Raw genomic sequence first — 22,637 nt, forward strand, 5'->3', positions numbered from 1 at the left:
ACATTGGAAAATGAAGTCTTTGGCTGATAACGCCTTCAAGATTTGTGCTGTAGGGAATGCTTTCTGAGGAATCAGAACAGCCAATGACACATTTCTGTGTTCTTTAATTCCATGTCTGACAATGTTTGCCAATAAGATTTTATTGTAGTCTTGGCCTAATGATGTATTTTCCTAGCCTACCTAACTCAGAAACACATTGGAAGGATGCATATGGGAACAGTAAAATTTGAATCAAAGTAATTACATTTTAAAGATTTGGGATCTTTATTACAATTACAAAAAGCCAATAATATAGTTTATTATTCTCCTATTTCAAGTCTTTGACTTGTAATCCTATAGATTGCTGTACTGATTTATTCCACAGATTGCTTTAAAAAGGGCAGCATCAGTAATATTCATTTACAAATTACTGTGTCTTGTTGTCAGAATCTTCTAAAATATTATTCTCAGCATATGTGATTCATGAAGACAGGCAGATGGTAAATTTCCCTTTGGCAAAATGCATTAAAATTCTTTCATTCTGTCGTCCTTTTGCAAGTTCTTACTGTTGTAAGCTCTTACTGTTAACAAATTGGGTGAGATAATGCTTTTAGGAGTATGAAACTCGGAAGAGAGAAAATAAATTCTTTTCTTTTGGTTATAGCTCAGTTATGCTCACAGCAGCCATAAATCACGAAAATGTTAAAGGTCACATGAGAACCAGCTTGTAGCACATGCTCTCTGCATTTGTTCTCTGCAGCTACAGTTATGCATTTAGCTGACAAGTTAAATCACGCCCTTTTCTGTTAGGTCTCTAATAACATTAAGAGGAAGGAAGTCCCTCTGAGTCTTACCGATTCACAGACAATGGAACCAGAGACCAAAATCATCTGTGAGTCAAAACTAAAAAGATGAGCAGCAGGGTAGTCACCAAGTGAGAAATTTTAAGAAATCAACAGTGTAAATGTTAACAATCACAAGAAGCTCAAATGCCCCACATTTTTCTTTAGAAATGTACTTGGGAGGGGCACCTGGGTGGCTCAGTCAGTTAAGCACCGGACTTCAGGTCAGGTCATGAACTCATGATCTTGCAGATCCTGAATTTGAGCCCCGCCTGGGCTCTCTGCCGTCAGAGTGGAGCCTGTGTCAGATCCTCTGTCTCCCTCTCTTTCTGTCCCTCCCCCACTCTGTCTCTCTCAAAAATAAACATTCAAAATAAAAAAGTAAATGTACTTGGGAATCATTGTTCCCTCGTCACTTTTCCTGATTTTGTGTTAATCATCTAAAAGGGGAAGGATGTACATGTGTGTGAATGGCTATAGCTTACTCTATCTTGGGGCCAAGGAGATTCCACTGGTGGCTCCCCAGATTTATTCAAGCTTCAACAAAACCAAAATGGAGGGCTCAATGGCTTTGCAACAAGAGAGAACATGAACCCCCAACAATTTTGTTAATATTTCTGTTTGGTTCTGGACCAATTTCCTAAAATCCATTGACAGATGACTTATTTACCAATATTAGGTCTGAAGAATCTTTACAAATAAAAATTTACTAGTGAAAAATAGTTCCATAAGGATCCCTCTTGTCTCCCCTCCCTCTGCTCCGCTTTTCTTTTCGTTTCCCCTCAGTTTTCAGCTGCAGTCAAAAGCTAGGGCAGGACAAACTGAACATCCCTCAAAATTCTATTACGATTTTTGTACAAAAACAACTACAGTTGTTATAACAATGAAAAGCAGTCAGCTGAAACTAAATAATTAATGGAAACAAGCAAATTGGTTAAATGAGCTTTCACAGAATTAGACAGACTGTTTGCTGTGTGTTCATATCAATCCTCATAGGATGCAGCTATATTCAGGGACAGAGCTCGGTGAAATCTGGACCAGATAATAACTTCTGCAGTCACAGGATGGAAGCTGCCCTCAGTACAATCAGCAAGCGCCCAGCACTATCAGACATTGATGAGGCTTGGTGGTGTGCATAAAATGCAGTGAATGCAGTGAATCAGAGAGCCTACAAATTCGAATCATATGGCCAGGACCCCAGAGACAGGTATGCTGCAAAGTGTGGAGCTCCAGTTCCTGCTGGGCAATTCCTCCTTAGGTCTAATCCTTCATTTTGTTTCTCTCCTCTTATTATATTGTTCGGGGCATCTGTATTGTACTTTTTGGTATACAAAGTGCTCTCAGAAGAATCCTGTGAGTTAGGTATTATGTTATCCCTAGAGAAGGAATTGAACCTCAGTCAATCTTGCAACTTGCTCAGCCTCAAACACACAGTGATTGACGGGCCGGGGATTTGAACCTAGATTTTTGAATCTATATTGTACCCCATGTTGACCACATCACACTACCTGTTACATGAGCAGAGACACAAATAGATTCACCACCTTCCTGCACACAATATCTACAAAGCATCACAACAACACAAAACATCACTAGTCTCATAAAAGGTGGGAAATGCTTCATGCTGTCGTCCTTTAGGAGACTTACTATGTGTAGTCACTGATTAAAGGTTCTGAGAAGTCCTGAAGGAAAGGAACTCTGTTTTGACCTGGTTTTTACAGCTCTTCTCTATTTGTTCAGTCCATAGTAAAAATTTCCCCACTTAACATAGATCAGCATTTCAGAAAGGAATATTCCATAAAAGAATCTCGGGTAGACCGCCAGGTAAAATATAGGTCATTCACTTAGGTATGAACTTCAGATTAAAAAGAAACTTAATAAGTATATCCCAAATATGGCATGGGACATATTTTTTTTTTAAATTTTCAAGTGTTTATTTTTTAGAGAGAGTGTGCGCGTGAGTGGGGGAGGGCCAGAGAGAGAGGGAGACAGAATCTGAAGTGGGCTCCAGGCTCTGAGCCGTCAGCACAGAGCCTGACATGGGGCTTGAACCCACAAAGCACAAGATCATGACCTGAGCCGAAGTCAGACGCTTCACTGACTGAGCCACCCAGTTGCCCCTGGTATGGGACATATTTAAGCAGAGTAATTATTTGTTTTCTTAATCTGAAATTCAAAGGTAGCTGTATTTTCACCAGCTCCATCTGGCAGCCCTAACCTTGGTCTTTACTGGTTACCATCTTTCCTTTTCTTTAGATACTCAATGAATAATACAATGTCAGAAAAGAAATTCTAAGGCATATCCAAGATTTTATTTTTGTACCATATTACTATTATAACAGGTAATATGTTGATTATGAGTGTTAGATAGGAATGAGGAAAATTAGCCAGAATATAAGAACCGTAAAACAAATTAACTCTATACTTCTGAAATGTAAATTGGAGTTATTTCTCTTTTTTTAATGTTTATTTATTCTTAAGAGACAGGGTAGAAAGCAAGCAGGGGAGGGACAGACAGAGAGGGAGGCAGAATCCCAGGCAGGCTCCACTCTGTCAGCACAGAGCCCAATGTGGGGCTCGCCCTCACAAACCATGAGGTCATGAGCTGAGCTGAAACCAAGAGTTGGATGTTTAACCAGCTGAGCCACCCAGGCGCCCTAAATTGGAGTCATAATGACGCCTTATTTCCCCACACATGGCCTTTGAGCATTTTGAGTCCTAGGATAGACTCATGGAGCAGGCACAGAACAAGAGCAGACGGCCGCAAAATGGGAAACTGACTGACTTGGGACCGTAAGGTGTTCACGGCACCATCTTCGGTGCCTCCTGGTTCTCTCCAGCTGAATGACCCGCTACGCCTCAATCCTGCAGCACCACCTTCCCAGGCCCATCATTGAGAAGTGCCGTTGTTGGGGCGCCTGGGCGTCTCAGTCGCTTGAGTGTCCCACTTCGGCTCAGGTGATGATCTCCCAGTTTGTGAATTTGAGCCCCACGTTGGGCTCTGTGCTGACAGCTCAGAGCCTGGAGCCTGCTTCAGATTCTGTGTCTCTCTGGTTTCTCTGTCTCTCCCCTGCTCGTACTCTGTCTCTCTCGTTCTCTCTCTCAAAACTAAATAAGCGTTAAAAAAAAATTTTTTTAAATGGTGCCGCTGTGTTTCACTCAGTTTTCTCCGTAACCCTACTTATCTAATCACTTTCTAAGGTCCTATCAGTGCTTCCTCTTAGTAACCTGTGACTCCCCCCAGGGGTGACACCGTCTGCACTGCTTGTGTATCTTCCTTATCTTTTTACCTGCACCCTCCTGACAAGTCTCCCCGCCTCCAGTCTCTCCCTTCCGCGATCCCTTCTCTCTACCACTATCACAGTTGCTTTAAAAATCACAGTTCAAGCATCCTTGTTCTGCTCAAATCACACAGTGATTCCCACAGCCCAGATTTGCTTATTAAGGGCCCTTTGGCCAAAACAAGTTATGTGACGGAGCACAAAATCAAAGTGTTGGGAAAACAGGCTCTGTCTCTAACGGAAGGAGCTGCACCAGAAGCACCTTGCAAAGGGGCACACATATCGAGACAGAAAAAGTTTGTGACCGTTTGCACTCTCTACCCCATATAGGTACTTGACTACAAAATACAGCTGGGACTTTGTCTTCCAACGTTCACACTTGTCCGTCATACCACACTGCCACTTCCAGATGAAGCACCCAAAAATACGAATTAGTTCAACTAACTCTTCTAGGAGACCATAAGAATACCAGTCAGCTGAGTTTCAACCGAGGCCTTGATTCCTTACGTCTTTCTTTCTTTCGTTTCTGCTGCTGCTCTGACTTCTTTTAAGTGGCATACGTGTTTCTGGCTGTTACTTGGACTCTGGGATCTGCCTTTTTGCACATATTGAAATTTTGTCTCCGTAAATATTGGGTTTTTTAAGACCACCAAGACCCCAATTAATAAACATATAAAGACCATAATTTGTGAAGGAGTAGCCTCAACTAGTTAACAAATATATGAAAATGTTCAATTTCATTGGTAATTACAAAATTCAAATTAAATCAATGAAATACAATTATCTCTCCATCACCCTCTTCCACTCCCAGTGGTTTGGTTTGTTCCTTGGGGTTTTAGATCAAAAGACCTGGCACTTCAAGAGGAGTATAATTTAGAATAATTGTTTTAGAAAGCTTTTAGGGAATTCTAATCAAGAGATTCTACTAATTAGTACTCTGTGAACCTCTCCTAAGGAAAGAATCCTAAATATGAAAAACAGCTGCATGTACAAAGATGTTTGTTATGCAATTGTTTATATTACCATAAAACTGAAAACAACCCAAAGTTTGGTAATAGTTAATAGGAGAGTAAGAAACCATTGTATGCTAATTGGTAATATCATACACCCATAATATTATATGAATTACGTAAGGATAAAAAACAGTACGCTTATAAAACTAAGTGAAAGAAACAGCTGCTAGGATTCTCATGTCCTTATTCTTTTTTTCTTCTTTTTTGAGAGAGAGAGAGAGAGCTTGCCTGCATGGGGGAGGGGCAGAGGGAGAGAGAGAGAGAGAGAGAGAGAGAGAGAATCTTAAGCAGGCTCCACAGCCAGCACAGAGCCCAAGGAAGGTCTCGAACTCACAAACTGTGAGGTCATGACCTGAGCCGAAATCGAGAGTCAGCTGCTCAATTGGGCCACTGGAGCACCCCTCACATACTTATTCTTATATATAAAAATAAAATAAGCAAAAACTATCTATAGAATAAATATTTGAATTAAACATCCAGAGTTCACTATAACTCTCCATGTAATTTCCATATTATCGTTCATGGATTTTTTTTAAATCAAAAATTATCTAAGATTTATTCTACATAGTAAAGTTTTATGTTCATTTGTTCCTTTTTGTTTTCAATACTAATACTCATACCTAATCTTTATCAACTTTATAAATTGGTTATTAAATGTTGATCTTCAGACTATATAAGTCTCAATATTAACCCCGTAATGTACATCCCAATTTATGTTGAGCTTATGGACAGTGTCATGGAAGGGCATTTGTGATAAACAATATAAATAACACTGTTTAAAAGAAAATATATTTTGTAAAAGAAAGATTTAAAAATCTTGTCAAAATTTTGGAATATGTTTGGACATTTTGAATTTTTCTTTTTTTTTTTTTAATGTTTTTATTTATTTTTGAGACAGAGAGAGACAGAGCATGAGCAGGGGAGGAGCAGAGAGAGAGGGAGACACAGAATCTGAAGCAGGCTCCAGGCTCTGGGCCGTCAGCACAGAGCCCGACGCTGGGCTCGAACTCACGGAGTATGAGTTCACGACCCGAGCTGAAGTCGGACGCCCAACCGACTGAGCCACCCAGGCGCCCCTGAATTTTTCTTTTCATATAAGCACTTCCTTACCTTTTAGAGTTGAAGGGTTTAGTGTGTACAGTTCACTGTTGAATCTCTAATTTGTGTTAAAGTAATTTCTGCTTCTCCAGACATCTTTAACCATCACTTCCCTGAACCATGGCCCTAAGAATCTATTTCAGAATAAACACATAATATCAAAAACTATTTTGTACTTTACTCTGAAATACAGAAACACTGACACTTCACTAAACTTGATTTCCAGATATACATTAAGTTTATTGCCTTGATGAGCGTGGTTATGGGATTTCCAATAATATTTGTCAAGGTTATAAATGAATAACAGATTAGATCCAGCTGACATCCTGAGAATTGGCAAATGTAATGAGCTAGGTTCTCAGGTGTGGATAACGGAATCTCTTCCTCTCTTGTTTCGGTACAGGGATTTATTATGGGATCTAGGTAGCTTATAGAATCACTGGAGGAGCTCTAGAAAGAAACTAGAGACTCCTGTTCCAGCACCAATATGCAGAGCCACAAAGCCCAAGTGCCCCTTCCCCCCTCCCCCAGTGTTGCTGCACCTGCCACGCTCAGGAAACTGCTGAATCCCAACGAGGAGCCGCCACGAATGCCAACTCGAGCGTCCTATTGCCGCTGCCACTGTCCACGCCAGCACAATGGAGGTTTTGCCCTGTGCTGTTTCCTCTACACAGCTCATTTTTTAGTCCAAATGTTCTGTGAAGCCGCGAGAATGTAAAATCACAAGGCTATTGCAGTATTGCAATTCTTCATGGAAACACTCATTTAAATTGAGAATATAAGGCTGAGGGGCGACTGGGTGATTCCGTCCGTAAGCCACCCAACATTTTTTTTTTAAATAAAAATAAGTCTTTATTGTTTCCCATGTACAATACACTCTGAATATATATATTTTTTATTTTTTTTATATGAAATCTATTGACAAATTGGTTTCCATACAACACCCAGTGCTCATCCCAAAACGTGCCCTCCTCAATACCCATCACCCACCCTCCCCTCCCTCCCACCCCCCATCAACCCTCAGTTTGTTCTCAGTTTTTAACAGTCTCTTATGCTTTGGCTCTCTCCCACTCTAACCTCTTTTTTTTTTCCTTCCCCTCCCCCATGGGTTTCTGTGAAGTTTCTCAGGATCCACATAAGAGTGAAACCATATGGTATCTGTCTTTCTCTTTATGGCTTATTGCACTTAGCATCACACTCTCCAGTTCCATCCACGTTGCTACAAAAGGCCATATTTCATTTTTTCTCATTGCCACGTAATATTCCATTGTGTATATAAACCACAATGTCTTTATCCATTCATCAGTTGATGGACATTTAGGCTCTTTCCATAATTTGGCTATTGTTGAGAGTGCTGCTATGAACATTGGGGTACAAGTGGCCCTATGCATCAGTACTCCTGTATCCCTTGGAAAAATTCCTAGCAGTGCTATTGCTGGGTCATAGGATAGGTCTATCTTTAATTTTCTGAGGAACCTCCACACTGCTTTCCAGAGCGGCTGCACCAATTTGCATTCCCAGCAACAGTGCAAGAGGGTTCCCGTTTCTCCACATCCTCTCCAGCATCTATAGTCTCCTGATTTGTTCATTTTGGCCACTCTGACTGGCGTGAGGTGATACCTGAGTGTGGTTTTGATTTGTATTTCCCTGGTAAGGAGCGACGCTGAACATCTTTTCATGTGCCTGTTGGCCATCCGGATGTCTTCTTTAGAGAAGTGTCTATTCATGTTTTCTGCCCATTTCTTCACTGGGTTATTTGTTTTTCCGGTGTGGAGTTTGGTGAGCTCTTTATAGATTTTGGATACTAGCCCTTTGTCCGATATGTCATTTGCGAATATCTTTTCCCATTCCGTTGGTTGCCTTTTAGTTTTGTTGGTTGTTTCCTTTGCTGTGCAGAAGCTTTTTATCTTCATAAGGTCCCAGTAATTCACTTTTTCTTTTAATTCCCTTGCCTTTGGGGATGTGTCGAGTAAGAGATTGCTACGGCTGAGGTCAGAGAGGTCTTTTCCTGCTTTCTCCTCTAAGGTTTTGATGGTTTCCTGTCTCACATTTAGGTCCTTTATCCATTTGGAGTTTATTTTTGTGAATGGTGTGAGCAAGTGGTCTAGTTTCAACCTTCTGCATGTTGCTGTCCAGTTCTCCCAGCACCATTTGTTAAAGAGGCTGTCTTTTTTCCATTGGATGTTCTTTCCTGCTTTGTCAAAGATGAGTTGGCCATACGTTTGTGGGTCTAGTTCTGGGGTTTCTATTCTGTTCCATTGGTCTATGTGTCTGTTTTTGTGCCAGTAAGCCACCCAACCTTGATTTCGGCTCGGGTCATGATCTCACGGTGGTGACATAGAGCCCCATGTTAGGCTGAGCCCCATGTTAGCCTGCTTAAGCGTCTCTCTATCTTTCCCTCTGCCCTTCCCCTGCGCACTCACACACACTCTCACTCTCTTTCTCTCTCTCAAAAAAAAAAAAAAGAAAGAAAAGAAAAAAGAAAAAATATATATAAGGCTGAAACATGCTGTTCGGTAGGAAAGGTGGTGACTTCAAATTTACCTTGCTGTTTTTAAGTCTCCTCTCTCCCCAGAGTTGTGAAGCAGAGTCCTTTGGGTTCCTTGAATGTTCATTAAGCCAGATGATATATCTGCTAAGGGTTATTTCTCTGCCTCCCATTATAGTGCCTTTTTTCCTTGTCAATCATTTCATTAAGTAGGTATCTTTGATTTACTACCATTTGTCTACATGTTATAATTGTAAGATAAACCTCATTATTTGAATGGACATACTTTGGGAGTTAACTTGTATTGGTTTTGTCCCAAAGACAATAAGCACTTTGTGCCGACTATCCTATAGTTGATTAAACCATTTTTAATGCATCACTAGCAAGCTATATTCCAAGACTGGTATGATGAGTTGGGTTTCTGGGCCCCTCTAGGGGATCTTCATATACATTTGGGGACACATCTATACTTCTTAATAACCTGCAGAATATGATGTCTGATTGTTATTATTTAAATCTTAAAGGGAAGGGTGACCCCTGAAGTTTAGAAAATTTGAAGACACTTCGAGTTTCAATTTTTAAACCAATGCAAGAGGCATACGCTACAATGAACACAAGTGCTTGGTCATTGTTAACATATAACTAACCTGGCATATCTCATGCTGCATCCAGTTACAGTAACTTCCAAAACTGATTTCATTATCTCCAGGTGGAATAGGTCATGGAGCTAGTATTTTTCCAGTAGTTTCAGAGGTATTTCAATTAGATGATACCCAGGTGTTTAGAGCAGTAAGTTGAAAGTGAAATCGTTCTCTACAATGCTAGCTTTGCAATCTGCAGATTGAAAAACTCTAAAGCAGTAGCAATGTTGGAATTCGGTAGTTTAAGATGGTTGTAGATTGGCATGTTGGGGAATGATCAAATGATGCAGAAGAATTTTCCTTATTATAGAAGCATTCACTCTTGACGATTACAATCTGGCTTCCTGACCAGTCCATTCAGAGCATTCAGTCACGAATGACTAGTCCTGTCGGTCTATTTAAGGCTGCCTGCTAAGGCTCAGCCAATTTCTATACAAATAGAAAATATGATCTCAAGAAACCAAGAGATCCCAGAAGAATAGTATACTTTATACTCTTGTTGTGATAGTCAAAAAGTTTTATATTTCAAACTGTAATGACCTAAAAATCAATGATCTATAATGAAGATAGTGCAGAACATAGCTAAGAGTGAACTTTCCTGATAATTCCACATTGAAATTATCGTGTAGTAAACATTCCTATAAGGCCTATAATGCCAGACTCCAATGTACACATGAATGCCAGTCTTAATTCCCAGATATCTCTAAACAACTTAGAAAATTCTTCATCCTACAAATCCTTTTGCATGATGCCAGAATATATTATTTGTTTTTCATTGTTTGTACATAAAAGATGACCTATTTTCCATGCAGAGAATGAATTTAGAGCTCCTTGGTAGGCATATTTTTTTTCAATGTTTATTTTTGATAAAGAGACAGAGAGACAGAGTACAAGTGGGGAGAGAGCAGAGAGAGATACAGAATCCGAAGCAGGCTCCAGGCTCTGAGCTGTCAGCACAGAACCCTATGCAGGGCTCGAACTCATGAACCGTGAGATGATGACCTGAGCCGAAGCCAGACGCTTAACTGACTGAGCCACCCAGGTGCCCCAATAGGAATATTTCTAAAAATCAACCAACCAAATTTCTAGAACTGGTAAATTCAGTAATTGTGGTTGTAGAAACGATGCCATATTTTAAAATTTTTAACTGAATTTTCAAAAAAAATTAAGATGCTAGAAAGCATCCAAGAGCATATTGAAGTCATTGGATGATTTATTTAAAAAAAAAAAAACCTGTAATTGGGGAAGATAATAATTGTCAGTTTATGGCTTTCTGGATTGTGGGCACTCGTCATCCCCCAAAGCTAAGATTGTGAAAAACAGAAGCAGTGGAAATTACAGTCCAAACCAGCTCAAGGTGTCAGAGATCAGAGTTCAGGCTAGAAAAGCAGGTAGAATTTTATAGGAGAAATCCAAGCAGCAAGACAACTAGAAAAGGATATAAGGCTCATTTTCTGCCAAAATCCCTGCTGACAGCTTAATTATGCGTCATAAAAGTGTTTCAAATGGCCCAGGAAAAACAAAAAACAGAGAACAGAGAGGAATTGACTCTTCTAAAATAGATCCACACAAGGTTTGATCTGGGAGTTTGCTACCTCCTTTTTTTATTTTTATTTTTTTAGTTTTTAACCGAGAGCATGAGTAAGGCAGTAGAAACCTTAAGCCTTACAGATTTGAAAGGTAGTACCAGACTCGAAGTGTCACAGGACAGAGCACAAGACCAGCACTGAAATTCCTTCCCTAGAAGCAAGGAAAACACAGCAAAGATGAGCCCATCTCGGCCCCATCCTTAACTGACTAGCAAATTATATAGACACAGGGGAGACTCCATGAAGTCAGGCTGAAAGAGCAGTGGTGGAAACCAAAATGACAGGGCAGAGATGTCACTTGCTATGCACCATAGGGGAGACAGAGTTTGTAATTTGTATCCAGGCAAATTAACTTCTTACTGGAAGAAAAAATCAAGTTTTCAGGAGGATGCAAAAGAATTAAGAATTGCTGTAACAGATTATCTGTAATGTCCAGTTTTCAACAAAACACTAGTCATGCAAACAGATTGTGAAGCCCGTAGTTCAGAAAAAAGCAGTCCACTCTCACCACTTTCATTCGTCATAGTACTGGAAGTCCTAATCGCACCAGTCAGACAACAAAAAGTTGGAAAAAGCATCCAAATCAGCCAGGAAGAAGTAAAACTTTCACCATTTGCAGATGACATGGTACTCTATATAGAAAACTTGAAAGACTCCACCAAAAAAATTGCTAGAATTAATAAATTCAGTAAAGTCACAGGATACAAAATCAACATATAGAAATCTGCTGCATTTCTACACACCAATAATGAAACAGCAGAAAGAGAAATCAAGGAATTAATCCCGTTTACAATTGCATCAAAAATAATAAGATATTTAGAAATATAAATAACCAAAAAGGTAAAAGACCTCTACTCTGAAAACTATAAAACACTGATGAAAGAAATTGAAGATGATACAGAGAAATGGAAAGACATTCTATTCTCATGGATTGGAAAACCAAATATTGTTAAAATGTCTAAACTGCCCACAGCAATCTGTACAGTTAATGCAATTCTTATCAAAATACCAACAACATTTTTATAGCACTGGAACAAACAATCCTAAAATTTGTATGGAACCAAAAAAGCCCCCACATGGTGAAAACAATCTTGAAAAAGAAAAGCAAGGCTGAAGGCTTCACACTCTGGACTTCAGGTTATATTACAAAGCTGTAGTAATCAAAACAGTATGGTGCTGGCATAAAAATAGACAGAGCAAGAGAACAGAATAGAAAACCCAGCAATGAACCCACAATTATAAGATCAATTAATCTTTGACAAAGCCAGAATGAATATCCAATGGGAGGGGCACCAGAGTGACTCAGTCATTTAAGCATCTGACTCTTGATTTTGGCTCAGGTCATGATATCACGGTTCATGGGATTAAGCCCCATGTCCATCTCTGTACTGTAACCACAGATCCTGCTTGGGATTCTCTTTCTCTCCTCCTCTCTCTGCCTCTCACCTGCTCTCTCTTGCTCTCTCTCTCTCAAAATAAACAAACATTAAAAAAAAAAAAAAAGAATATCCATTGGGAAAAAGACTGTCTCTTCTACAAAAGGTGTTGGGAAAACCAGACAGAAACACGCAAAAGAACGGAACCAGACACCATACACAAAAACAAATTCAAAATGGATTAAAGATCTAAATGTGAGACCTGAAACCATAAAAATCCTAGAAGAGGAAGGCCTAGGTGGCTCATTGGTTAAGTGTCTGACTTAAGCTCAGGTCATCTCACAGTGGGTTGCAGCCCTGCATCAAGTTCTGTGCTGACAGTGCAGAGCCTGCTTGGGATTCTCTCTCTGTCCTTCTCTCTCTGCCCCTACCCTACCCTCTCTCAAAATAAATAAACAAACTTTAAAAATCATCCTAGAAGAGAACATAGGCAGTAACTTTTTGATATTAGCCATAGCAACTTCTTTCTAGATAGGTTTCCTGAGGGCAAGGGAAACAAAAGCAAACTATTGGGACTACATCAAAATAAAAAGCTTCTGCACGGTGAAGGAAACAATCAACAAAACTAAAAGGCAACCTACAGAATGGAAGAAGATATTTGCAAATGACATATTCAAAAAAGGGTTTGTATCCAAAATATATAAAGAATTTATAAAACTCAACACCCCAAAAATGAATAATCTATTTAAAATGGGCAGAAGACATGAATAGACATTTTTCCAAAGAACACTTACAGAAGATCAACAGACACATGAAAAGATGCTCAACATCACTGATCGCCAGGGAAATGTAAATCAAAATGACAATGAGATATCACTCATACCTTCAGAATGGCTAAACTGATCAACACAAGATACAATAAATGTTGGCAAACATGCCAAGAAAGGGGAACCCTCTTACACTATTGGTAGGAATGCAAATTGGCACAGCTGCTGTAGAAAACAGTAGGGTGATTCCTCAGAAAGTTAAAAATAGAACTACCCTACAACCCAGCAATTGCACTAGTAAGTGTTTACTCAAAGCATACAAAAATACTAATTCAAAGGGACACATGCACCCTGATGTTTATAGCAGCATTATCAACAATAGTCACATTATGGAAACAAACTAAGGGTCCATTGGTTGATGAATGGAAGAAGTGGTATATATACATACAATAAAATATTACTCAGCCATAAAAAAGAATGAAATTTTCCCATTTGCAACAGCATGGATGGAGCTAGCAGTATTACGCTAAGTGAAATAAGTCAGTCAGAGAAAGAAAATACCATATGATTTCACTTATATGTGGAATCTAAGAAACAAAACAAATGAGCAAAGGGAAGAAAAAGAGAGAGGGAGAGGTAAACCAAGAAACAGACTCAACTATAGAAAACAAACTGATGGTTATCAGGGGGAAGGGAGGTGGAGGGAGGTGGGTTAAATAGGTGATGGGGACTAATGAGGGCACTTGTGATGAGCACTGGGTGATGTATGGAAGTGTTGAATCACTATACTGTACACCTGAAACAAATATTACACTGCATGTTAACTAACTGCATGTTAACTATTGTTAACAATAGAAAGTGACTTCAAGGGGTCCAGATGTTGGACTTCGCAGTTAAAGACTTCTAAGCAGCATCAGCATCTGTATTGGTATCCAAAGAATTAAAGCTATTCAAAGAATTATAACATAATATCAAGGAAAAAAACGGAAATCTCAGGAGAAAACAAATTTTATAGCTGAAAATTGTAACAAATGAAAAACATGTATTACCTGTTACCAATAGTAGATTAAAAATGAAAAACAGGGTTTTTTTCATTAAAAACAGTTTTTAAAAAACAAATTAACAGAAGAAAGAATCTCTTATTTAAAGTTAACAGAAAGTGTCCTAGGGGCGCCTGGGTGGCACAGTCGGTTAAGCGTCCGACTTCAGCCAGGTCACGATCTCGCGGTCCGTGAGTTCGAGCCCCGCGTCAGGCTCTGGGCTGATGGCTCAGAGCCTGGAGCCTGTTTCCGATTCTGTGTCTCCCTCTCTCTCTGCCCCTCCCCCGTTCATGCTCTGTCTCTCTCTGTCCCAAAAATAAATAAAAACATAAAAAAAAAAAACTTTAAATAAATAAATAAATAAATAAATAAATAAATAAATAAATAAATAAATAAAAAAGAAAGTGTCCTATTTGAAGAAGAGAAAGAAAAGAGATTGAAAAACAATGAACAGAGCCCTAGAACCTATAAGAGAAGAGCAAGTGATGGCACATGAACAACTGGAATCCCATTGGGAGAGGAGAGGGAAAATACTTGAAGAAATCATGGCTGACGACTTCTCAACTTTCATAGGAAATTCTAACTTATTGGTCAAAGAAACTTAACCAAAATGTAATAAACATGGAACCACTCCTAAAAACGTTGTAGTCAAACTTCTGAAAGCAAGTAATAAAGAAAATCTTGAAAGCAGTCAGGGAAATGCAGTCCATTCCATTAGAGAAACAAGGATAGACTAATGACTCATGTATCATTTGAAGCCAGGAGGCCATGAAAGGATGTATTCAAAGTGGAAGGAAAATACTTCCTACTATGAATTCTACATTCAGCAAAAATATTCTTCCACAATGAAGATGAAATAAAGATAGTGTCAAATAAACAAAAACCCGAATTCATCACCAGCAGATCAGCACTAAAAAACACGAAAGCAAATTTTCATGCTCCAGGGAATTGACAAACCTATGTGCAGGGAAGGGAAATCTGTACCCAGAATAAGTGTTTACTCCAGTAAAGACAAAACACTGCCTCTTTCAAGATGGAAGTGGTCCAATGTAATCAACCTGCCGCTGGGTAGTTGGCTGATCACCCCAGGGAATGGTGCCATCTTAGGAACTCAGTGTTGGTCTCTGCTACTGGCAGATTGTTCAATCAGCAGTGGCTATAGCCAGATCAGACTTAATGAGTAGAAGTCCATGTTGCTAAGCTCAAGCATAACCTCATCTCTCCCACCATGGACGCTTTGTTCATGAACCTATTGGACAATGACATGTGTGACTGGGGAAAGAGAATTCCTGGTATCAGAATGGGTCATCCTATACACTTGATTATTAAAATCCTCTTCTGCTGAGGTCACCCTTTGGTGAGCATTCACCCAGAACACAGATATCTTCATGCTTTTTTGTCCAAAGAGGCTTATCCACAGACCTCTCCTCCAAATTTCCTTGTCACCAATTTTCCAATTATGTTCCTTCTAAGTCCCCAACCATCCATCCAAATTATTGGCCACAACCCATGAATTGGTATATATACATGTCAGGCCACTTCTCCTTACAGAAAGTGAACAACCAGGTGCACTTCCTAAAGTTCCACCCACTGGGAGGATTTTCTTTCATCACTGCTCTTCAAGGATGTCCCAGAAAAGGACTACAGTGCTGCCGCCATCCACTTTCAAGTGGTGCCAACATATCATGTTGATTCAGCTATAAACCAGGCTTGAGTTTTCACATCTTCTGTCAACTGATCATAGGGAACTCTCCATGAGGCCATAAGTGCAGGCTGGGAGAGAGACAGGAGTAGGGACCATGAGCATTTGGTCTTCATGTAACTAACTTGTGTTTTTAGGGCCTGCTTGGGTCCAATCACATATACACCACTTCTATTTGACAATGGAGTGCTGCTAAGTACACCCAACTTTAAGACTTGCTCATACAGACAATGCCTGTAATACCCAGTTCATGATGGGAAGCGCAGGTTGCATGGTAACTTGGTGGTCCATGGTTAAGTGTTAAGTCTCTGCTGAGGCCCAGTATCTTGCCAAGAGCTGTTTTTCAAAAGGAAAGGAATTATCTGTGGAGACTCGTGTCACGGTTGACCTGGTTAAAACCTCAAAACAGTATTCCCACCTGTCACTTACACTTCAAGCACCATTGGATCTGCTGGATCATATGGTCCGAGTGGCAGAGCAGCCTGTAAGAAACCTGGATCTGTTGAAGACTGTTCTCATGTTTGGGCCATACTCAAAACTAGAAGCTTTTCAAGTCGATCAGTAAGTGAGCTGGAGTAATACACATGAGGAATGAATGAGGAATGTGTTGCCTCCAAAATCTGGAGAAGCCTACTGGCATTATTTCTCTTTCTTGGTTGTAGAAGGGGCCAAATGTAACAACTTATCCTTCACATTAGGGATCTTGACACGTCCCACACCACTGGATTCTCTACAAATTTTACTGAGGTAGAAGGCTCCCGAATTTGTATGGATTTATTTCCCACCCAATGACATGCAAATGTCTTACCAAAAGTCTAGAATATTTGCTCCTTCTTGCTCACTGGGTCCAATCAGCATAATGTCATCAATGTAATAGACCAGTGTGATGTTTTGGGAAGAGGAAAAGTGCTCAGTATCTCTGTGAAGTAAATTATGGCTTAGGGCTGGAGAGTTCACATACCTCTGAGGTAATGTAGGTGTATTTCTGGCCCCTGCCTGCTGAAAGCAAGCTACTTATGGTGATCTTTATTAACAGGTATGGAGGAAAAACATGAATTTGCTAGATTAATCGCTGCATACCAGTTACCATGGGATGTGTTAATTAGCTCAAGCAATGAAACCACACCTAATACAACAGTGCATTTGGAGTCAGTAGCTGCTTAAGCTTACGACAATACATTGTCATTCTCCAAGATCCATCTGTCTTCTGCGCAGGCCCAATAGGTGAGTTAAATGGGGATGTGGTAGGAATCACCACCCCTGCATCGTTTGAGTCTTCAATGATGGCAATAATCTGTGTGGTCCCTGTAGGAGTTTAGTGTTGTTTTTGGTTTAGTATTTTCCTGGTAATAGCTTCATTCTACAGGTCATAATAGCCCTACCAAAATAGACTTCATCCCACAGGTCAGGGAACCAGTGAAGGAAGGGATTCTTCAATCCCTTCTCCAATTATGCATTCCAGAACTGGGGAAAGGATGGGTTCAGAGGTCCACTGTGTCCACTGAGAGATATACCTGTGCTAAAACTCCATGGATCATCTGACCTCTATAAGCCCCTACTCTGACTGGTGGGCCACACTGACTGTTTAGGTTTCCTAGAATTAGTGTCAGCTCAGAGCTTGTGTCCAGGAATCCCCTAAAGCTCTGATTATTTTCTTTTCTTTTCCTTTCCTTCCTTTTCTTTCCTTTCCCTTCCCTTCCCTTCCCTTCCCTTCCCTTCCCTTCCCTTCCCTTCCCTTCCCTTCCCTTCCCTTCCCTTCCTTCCCTTCCCTTCCCTTCTTTTGCTTTCCACTCTCATCTTGCCTTTGGCAGTTGAGCTCTGCCACTTGGCCCCTGCATCTCCATCACCCCATTACATTTAGATTTCCCAATTCGGTGACCAAAATTTGCACTGTAAGATTTTGCCTATAAAGTAGAGCAATCACAGGACCCTTCAGGAATGCCAGGATTCCCCTCAATAATTTATTTCTTGGGGTACATGGGTGGCTCAGTCAGTTGAGCAAATGACCCATTCCAGGCTCAGGTCATGATCTCATGGTTCCTAGGATTGAGCCCCATGTGGAGCTCAGCATGGAGCCTGCTTAGGATTTTCTCTTCCTCTCTCCCTGCCACTCCCCCACTTACCCTCACTCTCTCTCTCTCAAAATAAATAAACATTTTTTTTAATTAACTGCTTAAAAAAAAAAAAAAACTTTTTCCTTACAATAATGATGAAAGGTATGTTTTCTGGCCCCTCCCAGTGTGGGTGAGTAGGTCTTAAATGACAAATTCACTCTCACATTCCAATCTTCTGCAGGCTTTGAATTCTTTTCTTTTCAGTAAACCTAGGCACATCTGGCATTTCTCACTCACATGCATATTTCAGCCAGCCAACCAAACTGTTAGAGCCCTTCCCAACTCTTCAAGCTCCAACATTAATTCAGCATCTCTGCTAAGTTCACTTATGTCAGTAACTTTTTGTCCAGCAGTATCCACATCCTGAGAGCCCAGAACCATACCTTCACTATGTTTTAAAAGTGTCCTAGGCCATCAAAAGGAGTGGCCCCATACAGTGGTAGAATAGGGACTAAACAAGGTCAAGGACCAAATGTCCAGTATGGGAGGCCAATGAGATGTGCACGCCTGTCAATGAAATGTTCTCTTTCCGCTAACCAGCAGGGGGGGGTCATCAAAGGAGCCTTCTCAAGCTTGTCAGTTGAGTGGATGCCAGTTGGTCTGGGCCACTAATTTATCCCCTTTGGCTTCCTAGCCCCGGTTCCCAGGGGGTCCTGCTGGAATGGAGGCTGGACAGTCTCTGGGTGCCGACTCAACTCAGTCCGGGTGGTCCTTTCAAATCCTGGCTCCACCCTAAGTTCACCTTGTCACTCCTGTCTCCTCCCCACACCTACCATCTGACAAATTTATGTTGTCTTCCTGTAGCAAGGACCATAAAATAAGCACTCTACCTGTCATGCAGATTTTCAAAACTTTTTTTTTTCCACACCTTAACCTTGGTGTTTGAAATTCAATAACCAAGGATTTGATTACTTTTTTCTCTGGTTCTCTGTGCCAGCATACCATGAAGCAGTAAGTACTCAAGTATAGCTCTCAGCAGGGGTGATCACTCACCAAATACCGGGGGAAAAAAAAAGACATCTCTTCACGTACCAAAATAGCATCTTACTGAAGTAAGAGAACAAGGCCAAGGATGGAGCCCTGGGAAACATCAGCATTTAAAGAAAAGGAGTAGAAATGAAGACAATGGACCCACAGAGCACCAGAGAGTTAATATTTTCAGGAACAAGGTCAGCAGGATTCATGCCATAAAGGAATAAAGTAAGACGAATGTTTTAAAATGCCCATTGGCTTTAGGTCCCTACCAACCTTGATACCTAGGGAGGCCGCAGGGGATATGGAGTCAGAGAGATGTGAGTTGTAGTCTGAGCTCCACTCCCTAGCCAGGACGTGTGTGGCCTCAGACAAGTGAGGCAACCTCTCATCCACCGCTTCCTCTTTAAGATGACATCTGGAATGCTTTAGTGGTTTTCAACGTGCAGTCCCCCGAACACCTATTAGAAACGTACATCTGGAGCCTCAGCCCGACCCTACGGATTCAGAGACTTTGGGGGAGGTCCCACAGTCTGTGTTGTATCACACCTCCCCCGTGGCCGCCATACACACTCACATCCCAAGGAGCACGGCTGTGAGGAAAAGACATAGACACGAGGACAGTGCCGCTAACACGTACGTGGTGGATTCAAATAGACTCTGCCAGTCACCCTTATACCTTCACCCATCCCTCGGGTCTCCCTCAGGCAACCTAGTCCTTCCTATTGTTTGTCAGCAGTTTTATCCCTTCTTCCCTCCCCCACCCCCCCATCCCAAACAACTACTCCAATGCACTTAACTCTCCCAGGCTGATCACTGAGAGTATGGTCCATGCGGTGAAGAAAGAGACAATTAGTCCAAATGCATTTTCCTTTTAATGAACAAAAAAGGAGCTAACTGGCTATTTAAAGTCATGTAGGAACCTCCACACACAAAGCCCAATAATTGGCTGAATTTTTCACTTTCCAATTGCTTATGTTGGTGGTGCATAGACAAAACCTAAGCTAATTACTCTGTAGGTTTCTGGCTCTAACAGTATCAACAGAATGTGGAAGTCACATATTGGAAGACTCAGCCAAATGGGGTTCCCGGGAAGAGGAAATAGGCAGCGGCTTTTCCCTAAATTGGGGTCCGTATTTATTTCTAGTAAAAGCTCATAATGAAAATTGCTATGTGCACTTGCTGACAAACGCATTGAGATGAACAGAGTATCATTACTTGGCACAATACAGTTTTTCCTCCATAGCTGTTGTTTGTATAGTATTTTCATCATTTACCAGAACTTTGTTTTTCTAATCACTAGATTGATAGAAGCAAGTGCGGAGTATCAAGAAGAAAGAAAAAGCTTGAAAACAAATAGCCAAGTGTTGCATTTCTATCGCTCCCATCGCTTCATTGATAATCAGCGCGTTTCCATTCAGTTTAAAACCAATTATTGTGATTTAGCTGTACAAAAGAAAACTCTCCTTTTCAGCTATGTGAGGTACTACAAATAATTTCTAAAACGTCAGTTTAATTAAATTTTATGAGGCAGATTACGTATAAGCAAGTATCAATTCTATTTGAGCCATTGTCCAGGAGCCTCAAAACCGTGGTCAGGAGAATTTGGTGCCGGGGTGCACAGAGTCGTTTCATCCCTGTCAGTGTCCGTCTGGTTTAAAATGTCTTTAGCACTGATGGACTTATCAATCTTCATCTCATTTCTGTTAGGTCTGTTTTCTGACTCCCCTCAGCGGCGCTGACTTTTCTTCCTGAAGGGTCATCTGCCGCATCTCCTCTGTCATTCTTGACACAAGGCAAAGAGGATTTAAACAGCCTCTCATCCCTATACTGAATTCTGGGTATCTCCAGCTCTCCCAAATTAAAATTCTGGCTTCGGGGAAACAGGAGAGGGCTTTTCTCTAAATGTGGGCCCATATTTATGAAGTCAGGCCTGGACTCCTGATACATTTTTTTCTCTCTTCCTTTTTCCTTACATGGTTATTACCATTACCATTGTAGGCTTGTTAATGCTTTGCGATATTTCGGGTACCATTGAGTAAATCCTTGAGATTATATATAAGTGGGGGTCCCCAAAATTCAACCACATAAAATGTGAGTTGCTTTACTGCAAGGCTGATAAAATGGTTAGAGGCAGCCCACCCCATAGCCAGGCAGGTGGGGTCCCAGCACCCAGGAGAAAATTGCTACCTGCGTTACATCTGAAATTTGCATTATTGTGGGACATTCTTATGATTTACATATATTATTATCTCGCTTAATCTTTTGTGAAACCCTATGAGAAGATATGACTATTATTCCCATTTGACAGATGAGAATGTCGCAATGCGAAGAAGTTAGCTACTTTGCCCCTGGACACAGATCACTGGTTTTCATCTCCAGCCCAGATGTGGCTCACTCAAGAGCCCTAGCTTTTATCTACCAGCCTGTAATTTCCTGTCTTTGTCACTCTCCTTGAAGACTCAAAGCCCTCTGATTCCCAGCCCAATACAAACTGAAGATAGACTTCCCTAACACCGGGAGCTATCCAAGAGACTCCAGAACACTGCCTGTCTCTCTACCCTACTGTCAAGATCTGTCTGCCTGGCTGAGACGGCACAGCCAGTTCGAGGAGCCACCAGCCTCCCATGCTGAGTGCCCTGAGTCACACAGGGTGGTGTTGGCACTAAACCATGTGACCTTAGCGGAGTAACTTGGCCTCTCTGCAAATGAATATTACGGTAATGACCGTGCACTTTGTCATGTAGACGACATATAGGAAAAGCCCCTGCCTTAGTGCCTAAGTCCCTAGGTACTCAGTCAGCGAGTGGTAACATCCTTATTTTTGCCAGTGCAGTTACCGGCTACTCATCCACAGTTCACAGGGATTATCTCCCAGCAATCAGGCTGTATATCATGCCTGCCTCCAGCTTTTTCCTTGATTGTGTTTATTCTCTGCTACTAGAAAAAGGAAGGCATCATTCAGGTTCTGAAACCCTGAGATATAATAGGCAGTAATTGCTGAGCCTGGTTTCTGTTCTCTGAATATCGTAACATTAACATTTTTTAAATATTCTGGGGTTTTCGGTTTTGATTTCGTTTGGTGGGGGAGGAGTAAAAAAGCCAATACTCTGTGAAATACTTGACAGTTGTAATGTACATGATGTAAACATTAGCAGTCTTAAGTTTTAACTTAAAAAAAAGTCTTCTGTCCTCCCCTCCCCCTCCCCCTCCCCCTCCCTCTCTGGTTTCTTCTTTCTTTCTTTTTTTTTTTCATGTTTATTAATTTTAGAGAGATAGACAGAATGGGAGTGGTGGAGGGACAGAGAAGGAGACACAGAATCCAAGGCAGGCTCCAGGCTCCGAGCTGTCAGCACAGAGCCCAACGAGGAGCTTGAACCCACGAACCCGTGAGATCATGGCCTGAACCAAGTCAGACGCTCAACCAACTGAGCCACCCAGGCATCCCTGGTTTCTTCTTTCTTTTTGTTGTTTTGCTACAGCTGACTCAGTTGGAACCTCCCAGACTCAAATGGGGTAGGAAGAGTCCAAGATGCTAAGGGTCAGTTCTCCCAGATGGCCGGAAGGGTCCATTTGGTTCCCTGTGGATCAATCCAGGATACTTTTTATTTCAAAAAAAAATGCCCTGTTAGAGTTCATTTATGGGCTCTATTCTTATAGAGATACTGGTATATACTGGTATAGTGATACGAATGAAAAGATATTTCTCTGTAGTTCTCACATGCCTCGGAAAGC

General features: G+C 41.0%; 1 pseudogene; it reads right to left on the reverse strand.

Moving 5' to 3' along the window:
- Positions 1-15,007: 15,007 nt before the first annotated feature.
- Positions 15,008-17,465, reverse strand: LOC123383981 (annotated as a pseudogene).
- Positions 17,466-22,637: the final 5,172 nt, after the last annotated feature.

The sequence above is a fragment of the Felis catus genome, chromosome A2 (assembly GCF_018350175.1).
Source record: "Felis catus isolate Fca126 chromosome A2, F.catus_Fca126_mat1.0, whole genome shotgun sequence".
Lineage (NCBI taxonomy): Eukaryota > Metazoa > Chordata > Mammalia > Carnivora > Felidae > Felis > Felis catus.